We start from the raw sequence: 16,558 nt of genomic DNA, 5'->3' as shown, positions 1-16,558 counted from the left end.
CAATCCTAAAACCATAGGTTATGTTTTTCATTCAAAAAAAAATCTAACTTTTGTTTCTCTCTAGTTTTTTTTAAACCACCTTAGATAGAATTTCTATACCCAACACTCTCTCTCTTCAAAATTTTTGTTTTAAGCCAAAAATATAGGAAACCCATAAACCTACTTCTAAAACCTTGTTAGCTTGGTTGCTTGATCCTTTTTCGATAAATAACCTTTTTCATTGATAAAAGCCTCACTTCTTATGAAGTGTCGCGAAGGCTTTTTGTCACTCATTGCAATTGTTTTTGAATAAACTATCTGCGGAACAACATCGAAAGGTCCTTTCAACCTTGCTAACACTTGTTTTTACTAACTTTGCATTTGCACTTTGCGTCCATTCCATTGTTCATGCACTCATTTTGCTAGCTTGGTCTCAATTTTATTGATGAAAGCTTTCATATCCATGTTAATGCTTCACGTGAGCATTTTCCTTTTTGCAATCTTGTGTAAACATGGTGTTTAGACATGATTGAAGACCATCATCATTTAGTTACCAAGCTATGAGGTTGCATTTGGTTGGTTTATAAGCTTTGCAATGCGCTTTATTTTTTTTTCTTGTGCTATGAAGGCCTATTGATCTTGGGATAGACATGGTGTTTTGACCTTTGTTAAATAAGTCTTTGTGGCTATGGAGAAGTTAGGCAACCTAGTTGTAAACATGGTGTTTAGAACTAGGTGTAAACATTGTCTTTGTTTATATACCTTCCTCTCATTTGCATTTACACTAGCACACACGTACACTCACTAGGTTTTTATTTTTCTCGCTAAGCTAGCTATGACACAATTTGAGATCTTAGGAATTGTAGGTTTGTTGGCATTTGTTTCTACTCCCGACCATCACCCCGGGGGTAGTGTGTGTTTAAAATGTTTTGCAGGCATGAAGAAGCGCTCCCATGAGTTCAAGAACAAAAGAATTTCAATCAAGATCGTTAACATCGTCGAAACCCGAGAAGGATGCAGCTGTTTTCATCAATTTGAGAACATGTTCAGAGCTGTACAAGAAGCAAAAAGTTGATATTCAGAAGCTCCATCAAATTTTCATTCCAACGCATTCAAGATCAATGAATTTGAAGACCCGTACAAGGAGATGTAGCAAGAACATTGGACGTTGCGCGTTCTGAAATTCGTCAGGACAGATTGCAGCGCTGGGATAAAATGGACACAACTCTCTTGTTCGGAATCAATTTTGGGCGAATAAGGACTTGTTGGAAAGGAAAATTCGTGCACTTCACAATGGAGCAATGTTTCAGTACAGGTTCTGTTATGGAAAATGAAAGAAAAATTCGTGAAGATGAGGCAGCAATGAGACAACGAGGAATTGAAGGTGGCGACGATGATGTGAAGCAATGATTGGGACAATGACTTAGTACAAGAAGAAGTTGAAGGAAATTGAGGCAACAAAGGTGAAGACATATTGAAGCTGATATTCATACACATGAGGGAAGAACTTCAAGAATTTCAAGATGGTCCATCTTCTCCTTCCACGCCTAGCATCATGCTAAGCATGGGGGAGGATTTCGTGGACAAGGAAGAAAGATCTCATGGAGTAAGAGAATCACAGTTGCCACAAGATGCTCATGATTCTTCTTCCATGCTTAGCACAATGCTTAAGTATGGGGGAGGCCACGCTACACTTCATTACGAGCATCGAGAAGGACGGTAATTCTTCCTCAACTCTCTCTTTTTCTAAATGCTTGTACATATATGCCTTCAACCATAGATGCAACCTTTGTATATCTCTCCCTACAATAACATGGCTACTAGGAGTACAACCTAGTTTTGTTTTTGTTTTCAATAAGTGTAGGATCACCATCACTTTGTGCTCACCACATTGATACATTTTGGCAATGCCTTATGCTTATGGAAAAATGATGGAAGTTGCTGCTTTGTTTTACCTACGCTATGTTGTATATGACTTGACCATTTGCTCTCAATTAAATGGAATTAAAATGATTAAATACCGGCTCTTTTATTTGTGGAGGTTAAATGACTAAATTCTAAATCCACATATTCTATGTTGCTCTTTGATTTAAGTCTACCGATGACCTTACACCTTGTGATTGTTTAATTTGAAAACTTAATTCCTATGCTATCTACATTTGTGAATCTCTTGCAAAGTTCTACCTACCAAAGCCTATACATACATATTATTTCATGATAAAACCTTTAGATTGCAAACTTATATTTTGATGAGTTGGATTAAGATTGATTTCTTTGGTATGAGACTAAGAAGCTGGTCATTCCGTTTTTTTTGTGTAACCTTCTTTCTGCTAGCCTATCTATCCATGCATTGTGAGTTTCCACTTCGGGAATTTTGCAAACCTCGCTGGATATCCACCCTAAACCAAAAATATCTTTTTGTGATTACCTCCTTGACCACAACCCAATTTGAGTATGGATTATCATTTCGACGGAATCAAAAGAATCAAGGGCACCATATAAAGAAAAGTTTTGGGAGACAAGGCTCCCCGGAGATACTTTGATGCCTAATAGAATCGCGACTTGGCTTTGGGTTTGCTTTGCTCTTGCATGGTTTACCTAGAGTACATCAACTATCGTGTTCTTGTTGTTCGTTACCGATTATCCTCGTGTAGTGACAGTATGCGGGAGGGAAAGGTTTTGATCCTGGAACACACCTTCAAGCGGTTTTACGAAGAAGAAGGTGAATTTGATATACTTACCCTAGCTAGTTGGTTCTCCCACTATTCATACTCGAGGACGAGCATTCGTTCAAGCATGGGGGGATGGCTGGGTAAGTATTCTATGTTATCAAAAGTTCTAAGGAGCAAAAAGAAAGAAAAAAAAAGAAAAATGGAAAAAAGGGGAGAAAAGAAAAAAAAAGAGAAGAATAAAATGCTCCTTAGTTCTTTTTGGTTTCATTAATTTTCCAAGTTACTTTGAAGAATTATTCCATACTCAAATCTTCCAACCATGTGCAATCCGATAACGAGAACTTCATTTGTGTCTCGGGATCATCCATTTGCCACTTGCACATGTCCACCTATCTAAATGTGTGTTTCATCTTTCTTCCTCTCCAACATTATTTTCCAATGGCCTTTTTGACTAGTCTCAGTAAATCCAATAGATCTCTCTCTTAGTTTGACAATATTTCAGATATAATGTTTTGCTAGGATTGTTTTTACCTACCAAGCTCCACATAAGCCTTCCACTTTTATATATGAGTAGAATAGGTTGAAAACAATCTAATGTAGGCTTGAGCGACTTGATGAGATGAGTATTTCCATGATCTTTTGCAAGAGAACCTCACTTATGTTTGATATGCATTCTTTTGAAAACTCTTCACGATGAAACAAGGTAAAGGTTTGAAGTTCGCTTAAGTTTGAGAGCATTGCATTTATTTATTATTGTGGCTTGTTCTTTAATTGCTAGTCTATCTTCCATAATGAAAAAGTAGCCGGTCACAACATGAACTTAAATGCTAAATACTTGAGAGAGCAATATGTCTTGTTATGTATGACTAAGTGCAGAGAGGACATTGAGGGGCAACGCTAATTTCTTTATAAGCAAAGCTCCTGGACTTACTCGAGGATGAGCAAGGTTTAAGCATGGGGGGAATGTTGGCGCTCCTTAAGTATTCGTTTTATCCCTTGTTTATCCTTGATAATGGCATGAATTCAATATCAAAATCACTAACCATCCTAACCCCGGCCTAATTATTGGTCATTTTCACATATGCACATATATTTTGGAGGAACTTCGTTTTTGCAGGTTTTTGGCCTATTTTGGAGCATGAAATGATGAGCCCCGTGATCGAGCGCTAACACGGAGAAAGACGAAGGCCAAAGCCAAAGGAAGGACCAAAGCCCATGTTGATTCGAAGCACATTCATGCACATCCACCCTCCAATGAAGCCCAAAAGACAAAGCCCACAAGATAAGATCGAGATACTTCAGGGCCAAGCAAAGCAAAGAGATATTTAAGGAAGGATTTTCCATCCTATCCTTCTCCTCGAAGAAATCTCGAAGATAACGACGTCTAAAGGGGTGCAATCGTGAAGGACAGAAACTCTAGAAGATGCGAGGAGTCTACACGCCAAAGATGAGACCGAGGCGATCCCGAAAAGGGGTAGGCCGGCCGGCCTAGGCCCATGGGGCCGGCCGGCCCAGCCCTTTTCTGAGGCGGTTTGCCTTCCCTTTCGACCGGTGACTTCCTCGGCTTATAAATAGCTCGCACCTTATTCAACTCGAAGCATCCATCCACCCAGAACTCGACGAAAACCTAGGGCCAAGACCGGAGGGAGACGACGGCCGCCGCAAGTCTTCGAAGTTGTCTAGGAGATGGCTTAGGCCATCCCTAGCCGCCATGGCCTCCCTGCATGGTTGTGTCATGGTGGAGTTCATGAGCTAGTTGGAGTCGTCAATGGTGTATACGCGGTGGTGGCGATCCAAACGAATCTATTATGTGAGTAATGTCTTCATGTCATCCGATCTATTTAGCGATCATGTCTCTCCTCTTTCGATTTTGTTCTTGCTTTGGGTGCGCTTATTCCTAGATCTATTCTCGAGATAGATTGCATGGGGTGTTCTTGTAGCTATGGTGGCTAGGAGTTCATACCGGATCTACCCAAAGGGGGTTCGACTTGCTTCAGGGTATCCCGTTGAAATGGGGGGCGTCGTGACAGGCCGTCTCCACAGAGTAGGTTGGGTATCGAGGGATCGGATTGGAGGTTTTGATTTAAAGAGGCTTTGGATGAGATGCATGTTGAGCTTACTCGTTTAGCTAGAACTACAACTAGAATGCGTGTGATAGGTTTAGTCATGCCTTCGGTCATGCTTTATCCTTACCGATGTTCATGGATGAGATCAACCTTCGTACATCACTCATATCTATCAAAGGTTCACCTTTTATATGCAATTAATGCTTCATGTTAGGATAGATCCGTTAGATTATATAGAAAACCCTAGTAAGTTCATTGTCGATCCACGGATTGATAAACCTTGGGGGAATACTCTAAGGGAAAAGCTACCACGAACCGTGCGCTTGCGGTATACAAATCGGGGGCGTTAGTGAACGTCAACAAAGCTATCGGCTGGTTCAGAATTGGCTCATAAAGTTACCTGTTCTGAACAAGGAGTGATGATCGGTTCAAGTGTAGCCGATCCAGTTGGATTGGAGATGACAACAGGGGCTTCAACTATGTCAGTCTGTTCGTCATGCACATCCGTCAGAGTATTGGAAGTTTCAGTTGCTCCAGCGTCAGCTTCATGAACGATGATTTCGTGTTGTACTGGGCTACTAGTATCAAGGATGTCTTCAGTTGCGTCCTGGAAATAAAATTACAGTCAACCAGAGTGCATATGTACGCAATAAAGAAGAGGTTTCGGAAAAATAAGTTACCTGGTTGGTGTTAGACTCTGATGGACTCGGGGAAGCTTGTGCTGATTTCTTAATGACTCGCCTCGTGATTATCTTCCTTTTCTTAGTTGGGATTCGGGGGGCAGCACTTGCAGAGGTTTGTCTTCGCTTAGAAGCCAACTGGAGTAAGTCTGGCAAAGCAGCCATTATTACTTTCTTTATTGATGGAGATCCCTTGCAAAAGAGGACATCAGGAGCAGTTGGAAGAAAGTGGAATGGTTCCCCGTTATTGGCTACTGGTTCTAGACCATCTTGTTGTTGTAAGCAAAGTGAATAAGGATTAGCCAAGAGAAAGGGATAGATGACTCAGAAAGGATAAAGTGCACAGATTCAGTACCTCTTCCTCGGGGATTACATATTCAGAATCAATTTTCTGCAGTAGAGGGCCTAAAGCTCTTCTGAAAATGTGAGTTTTCCACATGTCCCACCAAATGTTAAAGCCGATTGATGAGGAAGTGAAGGACAGATCGGCTGGTATGGGAATGAGGAAGTTGTCAAACATGCTGTAGCATCTTGAGTTGGTGAGACCATCAGGCAGATCGGCTCTACTCTCCACCAAGTGGTGAATATGGAAGTGGGGAGAAACTTGTCCTAAGCCAAATTGCCGAGCTGCTATGACTGGTTGATAGGTTTCATAGCCTGGTTTGATAATTCTATTGGAAGTGCTCATGCCAACAGAGAGGAAACTAGGTCGAATCATCAGGGAATATAGATGCCGAGTGCTGTCGTCATCGGCAAAACTGTCCAGTCTAAAGGCAGTTGGATTCTCAAAGGATTCAGATTTAGTGAATGGAAAATAGAGTGGGTTGTCTGGACCTTTGTAGAAGACTCTGAACCATTTTGCTGCATCTGTCAGGTTCAGTTTACTGCCAGGAAGACTAAATAAAGCTTGGCCATAACTAGTACATCTAATTGGTTTGCCACTCTCATCAGGAAAAGAATTCTTGGTCAGGCCTTGGAAGTTTGGGATCTGGTGCTGAAAGTACAGTTGTGCCCACAACTGAATGAACCACCAAGGGCCTCCAGTTCTCAGTTTCTTTTGGTTAAGCAAGTTAGATGTCATCAAATGGAGATATCTATAGGTTTCTCCAAGGAAAAGTTTACCTAGGCCGGTGCGATTGCCATGGGCCAGGTGATAGGCCAAAGGGAGGTAATTCTTAGTTGGAGCTAAAGAAGGACCACAGAAGATGAAGTGTTCTAACCAAAGATTTAAGAAGGCTGTGTGTTCCTTTTCAGTCACTGGACCTTTTATTTTCATATGCTGGTTCATGTAAGTGCCCCAGTTTGTGCAGTTTGCCTTGGAAGAAAGTTTAAAGGGGACTTCTGCCATTTTGTGGGTAGCAGGATTGGGAGATCCAATGTCTAGGCCAGTGATCATGGTGACATCTAGCAGAGTAGGGGTCATGGGATCGTGGCCGAAGAGGAAACAGTTCAGGGCATCAGACCAAAAATAGCCGATGGTTTTCAGAAGATTTTCATCTTTGTGAAGAGGTGATAATGATAGGCTAAGTGCATCGGCCATGTTCAATTCCTGCCACAAGGGCATGTAAGCTTTTGCTACTCTGCTGTACCATGTAATCCACCTCTCAGGGAGATTAGGCCAGGCTCTTAAGCAGTCGGCCCAAAGGTTCAAATCAATGCTTTGGCTTACGAAAGGGATCCTATTTGCTTCACAAGAGATCAAATCTATGGGGTTTTCGTAAGCTTGTGGGCCAAGACAGAAAGATTTTGGATTGGAAGGATGCGGCAGAAGAATGTCTGACATCTGAAGTTCAGAAATTCAGAAGTATGCATATGGTGTCAGGTTTCAGAGTTTAATTTGTTCAGAGGCTTAATAAGCTGAAGAAAGTTAAAAGGATTGGGCTGGATGTTACCTTCAGGCCGCAGATTGCCGCATCATCAATTACATAATTTGTTGTTTGAGCTACAGAGTCCGCCATGGTTCAAATTTGTTGACTTAGGGTTTGGTTCCTGTGGGCTCTGATTCGAATTCCGGATGCTTGGAGAAGCTCTTGCTCGAATTTGTAGAGCTGGGTTTTCGAATTACGCTCGGATTTGAGTGTTTCTTTCGAGTTCGGTTCAAGGTGGAAGTGATACTCTACTCTTGTGCGGGTTGCTTCTAGTTTGAATTTCGTCGGCTCTTAGATATTTATAGAAGCCTGATGCATTGCCATCGGCTTTTTGGAAAATAAATCAGACATGCAGCGATTGAAGGAAATTAACTTCGTTAAAAGGAAAAGGCTGATTTTTACAAAGGAATTAATCCTTCGGCTTTACAGTCTTACTTCTACTCTACCACCTACACCTACTGCTCGTAGGTATCTAGTACCTACGATGCTTGGGGCTTCGGGCCAGCGCATCCCCCCCGTCGCTGTCGTCGTCATCATCGTCGTCGTCGCTGGCGCCGTCGAAGGCGTTGCTACCGCCGTCGCCGTTGTCGCTCCAGCCGCCGCCGCCGCCGCTCTCTTCCTCGCTGTCCTCCTCGGAGGACCCGAGGAACCGGAAGGGCTTCCCGCCCATCGGCTCGTCGTCGCCGGAGGAGGAGTCGATCTCCTCTTCCGAGGAGGAGTCGACTCCATCCCAGGAGAACTTGTCATCACTGGTACTCTCTGACTCCTCCTGGAACAGGAGCCGGAGGTCTTCCCCCTCGGTCTCGGGCTCGTCCTCCTCGGAGACGGTCCCGAAGTCGAACTCCTCTACATCCCAATGTAGAGGAGCCAGCGCCTCGTACACTGTTGTCGGGTCCGACTCGGGAGTTGGCTCTCGGCTCTCCGGAATGGAGTCGATGGAAGAAGCGGAGATGGAAGAAGAAGAAGGAGAAGAGGAGGAGGAAGAGTCTCCGAAGGAGTTGGAGCTAGAGGAAGAAGAGATCGCCATGGCTACTAGTTACTGGAGGATTGGGGTTTTCTGTGCTACTTGGCTTTGGAGGAAGAAGAGTTTGCTGTGAAGAAGAGCCGATTCGGGGTGAGATTAAATAGTAAAAGGATGGAAGACGGATCGGCAGTTTCACATTCTACGAGGAGCCAGTTGCAGAGATGTTGCGTCTTCCTTGGTGGTTGCAGTGTGTTTTAATGAGCATTAACGGGAAGATGAAGCGACGGAGTGGTTTTGGAATTATCATTGCCAAAACCAGGGGGGCATGTGTTATTAATTTATGGGCCGAAAGCAAGTTGGGCTTAAAGCAGAAGATTAAGAAGGCTTGTAAATCGGCTCCAGCATGAGCATTTGGGTCACATGGGCCATGTATCTTTAGATTTAGTTCAAGATTAGAGATAGAGTCTGATCGGGACAAGATAATATTAGATTGTTTCCCAAGCCTCCGGACTATAAATATGTACCCTATGTTATTCATAGAAAAGAACGTCATCACGTCTCGCAAACAACAACTCTCAGCGCATCGCCACCCCTAATCTTAGGGTTTCATCCAAGTAAGCGCCATGCTGCCCTGATCGCTTCTTGCGATCAGGGCATCGTTGTTCTTGCTTTTACCTTGGTATTACTCGTACTGAAGTGTTTTTGATGGCGAGTAGTACTAGTTATCCTGATGTTCATAGCATGGCTTTTAGTAGATTCATCGTGCTTTATTGCTTATCATCTACGAATATCATGTTGTTTCTATGTAGTCACGTTTCAATCTTATGCTAATTCTTGTTGTGTAGAGTTAGTTGTATAGAAACAACACCCTGCTTCTTTTCCATTTAGTAGATCTAATCTGTTACGGTTTGCTCTTGTATCTAAGAGTTGGCATAATACCTGCTAGGTTAGGCCTTGCAAACGGGTTGGATGATCCGGTGACGTATTAGATGCTTTGCCTTAGTCTTGATAGGGAATTGATCCGGGAATCGGCTTTAGCTTGTTCTTAGGCCTCTGTTCTGTTTAAGGTTTAGTTATCTGTTACGTTCATTAGGCCCAATCACGTGTAGGATGTTCCGATCTAGCAGTGAAGCTTTTATCGTCGTAGATTAGATTAGCTAGATTTAATTGAAGCAGCTTTATAGTTATTTGGTTTATTCATCAATATCCGGATGCAAACAGATCCAATCTGACACCGGGACTCGATCGGCTCTTTAAAGCCGATGCAAGAGTCGTCCCGGGGAGCCGACCACGGCTCGGACTTATATTTGCATGTGTTTGTGTATGCAGGCAGACCATCGCAAGCACGTCCATACCTTCCTGGTCGGGTGTAGGTCAGGTGGCACGCCCTGCGTCTTCATAAGCCGCGGCGTGTGCTGGAATTGCGGGCCGTTGACGAGGGAGCAGTGCCTGCCAGCGCCCCGGCGACCTCCCGGCTCTTCGTGTTGCCTGTCGCTACTCGCCGGTGGTTTTGACCGACAACACCGTCAAGGCAAGCACACCTTGGGTTGCCCTTGGATCTGCAGGCCAGCTAGGACGTCTTCAAATGCCATGGAGATGAAGGAAGAACAACATATTGGGGTTGGAAAAGTTAGGGTAAGGAAAAAAGGTAAAAGATAAAAGTTGCGTATTTGATCGATTGGATACCCTCAATCGGTCGTGACCCTTTATATTTCACTATTAGACTCCAAACATTAGCCGAGAGTTGTAAGAATTTTCCGACCACCCCTTGGGAACATTATTAGGCTAGTCTCAATGGGAGTTTCATGGAGGGTTTTATGACATTAAATACCATCAATTTTGCTGACATGGCAAAAAGAGAGAAGGATGGAGTTTTATGGGATGTGAGGAGAGTTTCATCACCACGAAACTCATCTGGCACAGTTACCTACTCCCTCTGTCCCTAAATAATAGTCATTTTGGGTATCAGTGTCCGAAGTTTGACTGGATTTGTAGAAAATGCGTGCAATATTTAAATTTTAAAATAAATTTTATAAAAAACTAGATTCAAATATCTATCTAATAATATTTAATTTGTACAATAAATATAATATATTATATATATATATATATATTTGGTCAAAGTTATTTCTCGGGAAGCGAAAGCAACAGTTATTTAGGGACGGAGGGAGTAGTTCTCAGTCTAGTTAACTGTGTCTATGAAACTCCCACTAAGACTGGCCTTATTTGCTGATGGTTTGGCTGTGGTCGACGGTGCAATTAAGTACCCCTGGCTATTTGTTGGAATGGCCGACAGTTGCTATGATAACCAACTGTTTTAATAATCACGGTCGCCATTGGTTAGAAGTGCCCGACTATTACCCCCTCGGTAACTATGCTGGGAGACTTCAGGATCAGCCCAATATCCACGTTAAGAGGATAAAACGTGGAGGTGGTTACCAAACCTAGCCATCTCTCAGTTTTGAACACAAAATAGATCTGAAAGCTACCGCTACACAAAGAGCCAAGTTATGGCCTCAGGCCCTCAGTCGACCTGGCCGACGCCGATACGCTGCCCGTGCATGTTGAAGATCTGCCCGGTCTGCAAAGGGTACTGGCCGGCGCCATCGTTGCAGGAAGGATGACGGGGGCTACCGCTTTCACTGGACCTACTGGTATGCTTCCGGCCTCAGGAATTAGAAGTCCTGATCTGAATCACTTTCCTTGTTAATTACCATCTTGCAGCTCAGCAGGCCGTCTCGTTTGAGAGCAGCGTCAGGAATGTATAGATGGGACAAGGGCGTTCATGTGTTGTCTGCCTGCGCCATGTGCATATATGATGGGATAAAGGGCATGCGTATCGTGAATGGTGAGAGTAGCTTCCATATGCATGCATGTGTTGATCTAATTCTGACTCTTGCTGCGTATTCAGAATATATTTCTTTGGATTGGAATTAGATTTTTTTTGGTTAATCATCTGTTAGAAAACTAGGCAATTTTTGGTATATTTTAATTCCAAATATTACTAGCAATTTCATGGCATAAATGAGTGATAATGTGTGAATAAGATATGTGCATGTGTTCATGTTATTCTTACTAATAAGCATGAACAAAAAGTTAAACCAGAATAGGTTTAGAGTGTACCCCAAGGCGGGACCAGTGCCGGAGACACCGGTTGCACCGTTACCAGCTGGAATAGACATGCTATTCGACTGGTCTTGCCTGAAGTAAACGAACGATGTTGATGCAGGAAGAGGTTCGCAGTGCAGTCCCATGAACGGTCACCAGGAAGCAGACGAAGTAGTCGTTCGTTCACGCCGGGAAGTAGACGAAGTAGTCGTTCGTTCACGCCGGGAAGTAGACGAAGTAGTCGATCAGGGAGCGAGCAGTCGCGTCAAGAAGCTCCCCAATAACCTGATTGCCCGCGTCCCGTGCAGGACCTTCAACGAGCAGAGGTTCCGAAGGCCTGCTCTCGCTAGAGCTGTGTGCGCAGCGCTAGCGATGGGAATGGCAGAAAGCAGCAGAAGGAGAAGGGAGAGGTCTCCTAAGCAGGAGTACCTGAAGCAAGTGCTGAAGTGTGTGAGGATGAGAGGAGGAAGGGGTGGATTATATAGGCGTGGATGTGCCTCAGGTTCAACGAACCTGGACGTCGTAAAGAGCTTTGATGAGCGGCAGTTACTGGTGTGATTCTCCAGTCATTATTGTCAACGTTTATTCTCTGTTTTAATGCTCTTAATAGCAAAATATTCTTCTCATCTTAGCAAATCACGTCGCACCGCACCTACACATCACGTCACGTCCGGCCGCGCACGTCCGGCCGCGCACGCGCACCGCACCGCCCGTCCGGCCGGCCGCGCCGCGCCTCGCCCACGCCCACGCCCACGCCCTCGGCCTCGGCCCGGCTCGGCGAGGCGGGCGAGCGCGCGCGCGTGTGGTTCACCGACCTCCTCTTACCGGCTTCACAAGTGTTGTACACGAAGTCCACCCTTTAAGTCGGTTGAAATCCTCCTCAAATCCCGGTACGGAATTAAGCAATTGATTCCCTAGCATTTAATAGTGGGCTTTAAATTCTTTTATTGTATTGATTAGAATAAATGGGCCAAGCCCATAATTCCAGCAATCTCCACCAAGAAATTCAAGCCACACTAGAAATGCCCTTATTCTCTCATTGATATACCAGTATTTGACAGAGACTGTTAATGTGAACTTCCATCTAGGACAAAAGCTACACTTATTTACAACTGTACAATGGACTATGCCTTGAATTGCCAGTCTTGTGCAAACAAGTTTGACCAGAGGCCTACACTGGTACTAGGCTGCAAAAGCATCCCCGCGGTTTGGACCTTATAAGTCATACTCCAGGCCCTTCATGAGTTTCTAGAGAATACCCAGTTCTCATAGAGCATGACCAGTAGTCAGACTCATATAGGTGTGTTCCTTTCAGATGTTCTGTAGGACAACATCTTTGTTTCAAGAAAACAACTCATTTGTTTTAAAGAAACCACCTGGAACACATTAAGGTATAGACCAACCTGCCATACAGATTAGAAGAGAAATGCACCTTATACACGGAATGAGACCTTTTCACAAAGGTTCTCTTCTCTCAGTCAGACTTTAGTTTGTTTCACCATCCTAATTCACGGGATCTCCGATCACATAGGACAGGTTTCCACTATAGAATGACTCACGTGGGACTCAAGCCCAATTCCATAGATGCATTGTCTATCACATTTCGTGAAAGACCCTTTGTAAACTGATCTGCCAGATTTTTAGCCGTCTAAACATAGTCCAGAGCTATAACTCCGGAGTTTCTCAAATTTCTGACAGATTTCAACCGCCTTTTCACATGTCTAGATGACTTCATGTTATCCTTTGAACTGTTCACCTTGACAATCACCGTTTGATTGTCATAGTTCATTAGAATTGCCGGTATCAGTTTTTTAACTATCGGCAAGTCCATAAGGAGCTCACGAAGCCACTCAGCCTCAACAGTGGCGGTATCTAATGCTGTGAGTTCTGCTTCCATAGTTGACCTCGTTAAGATGGTCTACTTGCAAGACTTCCAGGAAACAGCTCCACCACGAAGTGTAAACACATATGCACTTGTGTCCTTTATCTCATCAGCATCAGAAATACAGTTTGAATCACTATACCCTTCTAGTACCCTTGGGTACCCGGTGTAGTGAATTCCATAGTTCATTATCCCCTTTAGATAGCGCATTACTCTTTCAAGAGCCTTCCAATGATCATCTCCCGGGTTTGAAACAAACCGCCTCAGTTTGCTTACAGCAAACGAGATGTCAGGTCTTGTAGCACTAGCTAAATACATCAATGAACCAATGATCTGAGAATATCTCAGCTGATCTCGCATTATCCTTTTGTTCTTCCTAAGAATTAAACTGGCATCATATGGTGTTGAGACAGGTTTATAGTCGCTATAACCAAAGCAACTTAACACCTTCTCCACATAGTGAGACTGTGTAAGAATCACCCCACCATTGCTCTCTTTTACCAGCTTTATATTAAAGATAACATCAGCTTCTCCCAGATCCTTCATCTCAAAACTTTGAGATAAAACTCTTTGACTTCCTTAATTACATTAAGGCTAGTGCCAAAGATCAGTATGTCATCCACATACAAGCACAAAATCACTCCTTCAGCCCCACCATAGTGATAGTACACACATTTGTCAGCTTCGTTCACAACAAAGCCAGCAGACGTCAAAGTTCTGTCGAACTTTTCATGCCACTGCTTAGGCGCTTGCTTGAGACCATATAAAGATTTCAACAAATTACAAACCATTCCTTCTTGACCCTTTGATACAAACCCATCCGGCTGATCCATATAGATCTCCTCTTCTAACTCTCCATTGCGGAAAGCCGTCTTAACATCCATCTGATGAACGAGAAGTCCATAAGAGGCTACCAGAGAAAGTAACACTCGAAATGTGGTCAATCGGGCAACTGGTGAATAAGTGTCAAAGAAATCTTCTCCTTCTTTTTGGGTATAACCCTTGGCCACAAGCCTAGCCTTGTACTTTTCAATAGTACCATCTGGCCTAAGCTTTTTCTTGAACACCCACTTGCATCCAACCGGTTTACATCCATAAGGACGTTCAACGACCTCCCAAGTTCCATTAGACATAATAGAATCCATCTCACTCCTCACTGCTTCCTTCCAATAGTCAGCATCAGGAGATGAATATGCCTCTTTAATGGTTCTGGGTGTATCATCTATGAGGTATACAATGAAATCATCACCAAAAGACTTTACAGTCCTTTGTCTCTCGCTCTTTCTCGGAGCATCATTATTATCCTCCTCAGGATTTTCCACAAGTGTATGTTCATTATGTTCTATCGGCTCAGCAGAGCTATCATCCTCGATGAACTCTTGCCTAGATGAACTTGTTTCATCTCTCATGGGAAAAATATTTTCAAAAAATGTAGCATCTCTAGACTCCATTATAGGACCAACATGCAAGTCAGGTACTCCAGATTTCACTATTTAAAATCTATTCCCAACACAGTGAATAGCATAACCTAGAAAGATACAATCCACAGTTTTAGGTCCAAGCTTACGTTTCTTGGTTATTGGCACACCCATTTTTGCCAAACAACCCTATGTATGTAAGTATGGAAGTGTTGGCCTTTTCTTCTCCCATTCCTCGAATGGTGTTATCTCTTTATTATTTGTAGGAACACGGTTTAGGACATGACATGCAGTCAATATAGCCTCACCCCACCATTCCTTGGAAAGTCCAACTGTATCTAACATGGCGTTAAACCAAATCCGTTAGAGTGCGGTTCTTTCTTTCGGCAACCCCATTTGACTGAGGTGAATAGGGAGGCGTCCTCTCATGAATAATACCATGTCCCTCGCAGAATAAAGTAAATAAATTTGAGAAGTACTCGCCACCACGATCTGACCTAACTCTTTTGATCTTTCTCTCAAGTTGGTTTTCTACTTCAGCTTTATAGATTTTAAAGTAGTGTAAAGCTTCATCTTTTGACTTCAACAAATAGATGTAACAAAATCTAGTACTGTCATCAATCAAAGTCATAAAATATCTTTTACCACCTTTTGTCAACACTCCATTCATTTCGCACAAATCGGAATGAATTAATTCTAAGGGTGCCAAGCTCCTCGCCTCCGCGGCCTTATGAGGCTTGCGAGTTTGTTTTGATTCAACACATACATGACACTTAGAATTTTTGACAAAAGTAAACTTTGGAATTAAACTCAAATTAGCTAAGCGCATCATACAACCAAAATTAACGTGACAAAGCCACGAATGCAAAACATTTATTTCATCAACGTTAATAACATTGTATGCAACTTTATTACAAACATCTGACAAAGAAAGACAAAACAAGCCTCCGCTTTCATAACATTTTCCAACAAAAGTACCAAACTTAGACAAGATACATTTATTGGACTCAAAGACTAATTTAAAACCATCTCTACACAGTAGAGAGATGCTGACTAGATTCTTCTTGATGGTGGGGACATGTTGCACGTTCTTCAGCTGCACGGTCTTCCCCGAAGTAAACTTCAGATTTACCGTACCAACACCAAAAACACGCGCATGTGATCCATTCCCCATCAGCAAGGAGGAAGTCCCGCCGTCCTGGTAAGAAGAAAACAAAGAAGCATCAGCACAAACATGAATATTAGCACCAGTGTCAACCGACCATTCGTGTGAACAAAAAACTGAAAGAACTATAGGTAATAAATTACCGTACCCCGATGTTCCTCCAGGCTCGCTAATGACCATGTTGGCGGAGTCATTGCCTTTGCGGTTCGGACACTTTGCAGCAAAGTGTTCCATACTAGCGCACACATAGCAAGCTCCCTTCTTCTTCTTCTTCTTCTTGAAGGTGGTTGTCTGCTTAGTCTTTGGTTGGTTCTGCGGTGGCTTTTTCTTGTTCTTTTGGGAGTTGTTCTTCTGAACAAGATTGGTGCTAGAAGCACCAACAACTCCTTTCCCACGTATGTCCTTTGCTCTCGCCTTCTCCTCAACATCAAGAGTCCCTATGAGTCCATCTATGGTGAACTCCTGTCTCTTGTGTTTTAGAGAAGTAGCAAAGTCCCTCCAAGAAGGTGGCAGCTTAGAGATAATACCTCCGGCCACAAACTTATTGGGTAACACACATGGGGACTCTTTGCTACAATTTTTGAGATCTTTTGCCAGAGTATGTATTTCATGAGCCTGTTCCACCACAGAACGGTCTTCGACCCTCCTATATTCAAGGAACTGCTCTATCATATACAACTCACTGCCGGCGTCAGACACTCCATATTGAGCCTCAAGAGCATCCCACAATGCTTTGCCAGTTGGCAGCCGGACATA

The sequence above is a fragment of the Panicum virgatum genome, chromosome 1K (genome assembly GCF_016808335.1).
Source record: "Panicum virgatum strain AP13 chromosome 1K, P.virgatum_v5, whole genome shotgun sequence".
Taxonomy (NCBI): Eukaryota; Viridiplantae; Streptophyta; class Magnoliopsida; order Poales; family Poaceae; genus Panicum; species Panicum virgatum.
This window is presented reverse-complemented; position numbering follows the sequence as displayed.